We start from the raw sequence: 4,602 nt of genomic DNA, 5'->3' as shown, positions 1-4,602 counted from the left end.
TGTGTGGGGGGTGTTACACAAGAGAGTAATTGCAATTCCGATAATATCAATTAAAGTGAAAACACATTTTTGGAGGAGACACATGTACACATAATACACAACAAACGTTTATTATCAAAACTGAAGTATAGTTCTCTTAATGGGTAAAACCATAATATTAAAGTAAAACAACAATTGAAAAAATCTGACAAGTTTGTAGAAAATGAATAAGTATAGGGAGTTTCAATGATACGTCGACCGAATGTTAGCTTGGGTTCAGTCTGTGGACCATTAAACTAGCCCGGCTACTGATAATTCGAGATGTGCTCTGAAGCGAGAAGAGGTGTTTGAATGACGCTGCGTCGTAGCGCAAGCTACTTATAGGGTGGGTGGATTCCCTTACGTAGACGTCAAGATCACCAGCCAATCAGTATTGGCGTAATGAGATTGATGCTTCTGTTTGCATACGCGTTGAGGCGCATCCCATAGTGAGACATCGAACGGAGTGTTATGAATGAGAACTGCGGCATGTGTACGGCTCCTTATGGGTACTGCAATTTTTGGAAGTTCCTGAGCGACGTTCTGGTGCTCTCCTTCAGAACTGCACCCCTGTCAGACGAGACATACCACGTGATGACACGTTAGGCTCGTGTTGTGTTCAAGGACCCTGACCTTGGCCAGGAAAAACAGGTACTCACTTGTTTAATTTTTTGCGGTCTAGATTTCTTTCATTTTTTTCTTTTTTGCGTGTGTTTATAAATTACTTCGAGGGCCGTACCAAATGGTCTCGGGCCGGAGGTTCCCCACTCCTGATTTAAATCTTAAATAAGCTTTACTTGGATTTGGGCGGTGTTTAAGGTTTAGATATTGTAACTGTTTGAGAAATAACACTTGTTCTTCAGAAAGTCATACATACTGTGAATGAAAGTGAAAACTAATTTTACAAGGTCAACTAAGATTAAACAAAACCATTAATGCACTAGGAAGTCATAAAATAATAGGTATTCATTTTGACAGCAAAGCTGAGACATGCAATCATAAATGTTGGTTTGCATGGGAAATGCATGTACACTTTTATGAGGGTTTTATTTTATGAAATCTCATTTATGTTAAGGTTTCTAACATCACACGTTTCAAACAACAAAGCAGGCTGTTTTGGAAGAGACAGATCGTTTCATGTCAACCTTTTTCTTCTCATTTAGAACAAATATACTGCAGCAGATGAACTAATTGTATGAGTTTGTGCATGTGCTTCAAGGTTGTAGCCTATATAAGTATCTTGGGCAGCAGCTGTAAGCAAAAAAAACACCCTGCTCTTACATTATATAACTTTTAATAAGCATGTTAATGAAAGGGGCATGTGTTACTGCCCTCTCTGAAAATTGAAGTAGCCTCAGTACCTGTGGAGGCTAATCAGGTTCAAGATGGGAAATATCTTTTTAATGGTAGTTAGTTTCTCCAGTTTATTCTGTCTGCTGTGAGTTAATTAAAAAAGGCTTTGCAGACACAGAACCCCAGTGATTTTCACCTGCCCTCCATCACTCTCACATTTTCATTTCGATCCACTTTCCCTCCTGTCTCATCCCACTCAAACCTCATACAGCACAGCCCTCTGTTTCTATCTCAATTTTACCCTTTTCCCCACTCATTTCCCTCCCTCCCTCACCATCCCATTGCACCCATTTGACACCCTAAAATATAGTCCCTTCATGCACAGAAAGGCAAAAAATGATCTCCGAAGATGGAATTCTGTGCTGTGTGCTTCTGTCTGTTTGTGCTCATGTGTGCACGTCTGCATGAAAGCTCTGAGTGTGTGTGAATGCCTGAGTGTGCCTGAGTGTGTGTGTGTGTGTGTGTGTGTGTGTGTGTGTGTGTGTGTGTGTGTGTGTGTGTGTGTGTGTGTGTGTGTGTGTGTGTGTGTGTGTGTGTGTGTGTGTGTGTGTGTGTGTGTGTGTGTGTGTGTTTGTGTGTGTGAGAACACAATAACAGAGAGGAAAGGCAAGCCTGTTAGCGAGGCGTAGTGCTGCAGTCTGGCCCACCATGGGGCCAATAACAAGCCTGTTAATCCACAAGGGGACATCCTTGACACTCCTTTGCAGAGAGAGCCAGTGCAACCCTCTTCCCTTTGTCTCTCAGTGATCTTCCATTGTGTATATTGCATATAAATATAAGTGAGGGTTTGCTGGAGTTTTGTTTGACTGTCACTCAACTGCAGGGGCAACAACCCAATGAGAAAAAGTGAAGGACATGACTCATTGCTACCGAGATAAGTAGTCCTTTTGAAGGGATCAATGATTTGCAGAGTCATAGCTTTGAAAAATAGGCCAGTCTCTTTTTAAAGGCAAAATCCCTGCAAATCTCTGAGACAATGGCTGTTTCCAATAAAGCCTCCATAAAAGCTCTATTTAAGGCCACCATTCGTTATCTATTCAACCACATGGGTGTCTCTCAGGGGATTTCAAAGCAAACCAATAAGATGTCCTCTAGCATTTTGTTGTCCCTGTTTGGTTGTTACCTTAGCTTACCCTGGAAGGAGGTTTTTTTATTTGACCACGTTTGGCACCACAGCAGCTCTTTTAGGAGGAAGCAGTAAGTGGTTTAATGGCTGGTTTATACCTTAACCTCAGTTGAGTTTCCTGAATTTCTTACCCACCCAGATCTTGCGCTTTTTATTCGTTTATCCAATCACCCCCGTCGTCAGACTCCCCATCGTCCATGTCCTTGTCAGAATAAAAATGACTATGTTCTGGCATGTCTCTGTGTGATTTATATGAAGAAACTGCAGTTATCAGCCTTGTATGATATGCCAGTGATGGAACTACGTGGTGCAGTGTTGACTTTTCATGTTCACACATATAGATCCATCTCCCTTGTGTTGACTCAATGTCGATGAATCCTTGTAAGGTCAGAGAGGGATAAGCACATATAAACTCAAAACGCTAGAGCCTGTCATCGAAGCGCTTCATCTCCTTTATCTATTAATACTGGTATCATATCCAGTAGAAAATTCAATAACATGGAAACATAAGAAAGATCTATTTAATGCTTCAAAACATATTTTTATGGTCGAGTAATCTATAACACTATAACATTTAATTACATTCCCGTTTAACATTTTGGCCTATTTTATTTAAACATAACGTGAAGCTGAATGAACAATGAATTCAAAAGCTAACTTTTTGAAGCTTTTACAGGGCTATCTATTTAAAGCCTGTGTCCATTGGATTTAGCTTACAACTGTTTTAATTCATCAGTAACTTGTAGCTATGTAACTTCAACATTTCTTCTGTTCCTTATGGCTCACTCCACACTTTCTAACCAGTTTACACATTCTCAAGCTAAACACCCATTTGCCAGGTTTTACATGAATACATATACTGTACACTGAACAAAAATATAAACGCAACACTTTTGTTTTTGCTCCCATTTTTCATGAGATGAACTCAAAGATCTAAAACATTTTCTATAAACACAAAATAACCATTTCTCTCAAATATTGTTCACAAATCTGAAAAGATCTGTGATAGTGAACACTTCTCCTTTGCCGAGATAATCCATCCCACCTCACAGGTGTGGCATATCAAGATGCTGATTAGACAGCATGATTATTGCACAGGTGTGCCTTATGCTGGCCACAATAAAAGGCCACTCTGAAACGTGCAGTTTTGCTTTATTGGGGGGGTCTGGGGGGTCGGAAACCAAGTCAGGTTTAACCCTAACCCTAACCCTAACATGTCACCCACTGACATGTTAGGGTTAGGGTTAGGATTAAACCCTACAAACAATTTTTAATATAGCAAAATGTTTAGATCTATTGGTTCATCTCATGAAAAATTGGGAGCAAAACAAAAGTGTTGACGTTTATATTCTTTGTTCAGTGGGTAATATATATCATTTTCAAATGAATTCCCTTGATACATGTAGCAACTAGCTACAAATCGCTGTATTGGAGCACACAATAAAAGGATATCTACTAAGGTGAATCAGGCTTGATCAATGACAATGACAGGTCTGGGTTAAAGCTTTTACGAATGTTTACGTCATTAAACTCCCATCTTATTTTTGGACAGGGATGGGACGAAAGGGGAAAAGCTGCAGAGAGCGGTCCCAATGCAGACGAGGGTTCTTTCAGCGACTGGTCTGCCCATGCCAGGCAGGGCTGCGCATTCTGCAAGGATGACACCCCCTGCGGTGGCCCGACGGGCGACCGGCCCCCCTCCGCCATGGCCCGTGCCTTCTCCTTCCAGTGCCTCGCATGCTCATAGTCTTCACTCAGCCCTGAGTACTCGTCTACCACTTGCGCGGAGGAACAAGAGCGAGAGCGAGAGCACGCTCACAACATCATCCTCTTACGAGAGTCCTGTCATTTATTATCATTAAAGCGGACATAGTCTGTGAGTGGATTCCATGAGAATTGTTACATGGACTAAACTACCCATTGCTACAGAGAGGCGCTTAAGCCTTTTTTTTGTGGTTATTATTCCATTAATTTATGTAAGGAATTCCACCACAGAAAAAGAAGGAAAACTATCCAGGAAGTCCTAATTATGCCTTACTATCTCAGTATTTGATCATTAATATCTCATTATTACGGACTTATCTATCTCATTAACATTATGACTT

This window comes from Notothenia coriiceps, unplaced genomic scaffold (assembly GCF_000735185.1).
Source record: "Notothenia coriiceps isolate Sejong01 unplaced genomic scaffold, NC01 NC01_scaffold00004486, whole genome shotgun sequence".
NCBI classification, from domain to species: domain Eukaryota; kingdom Metazoa; phylum Chordata; class Actinopteri; order Perciformes; family Nototheniidae; genus Notothenia; species Notothenia coriiceps.
The sequence above is the reverse complement of the archived record's forward strand: the minus strand, read 5'-3'. Positions refer to the sequence as shown.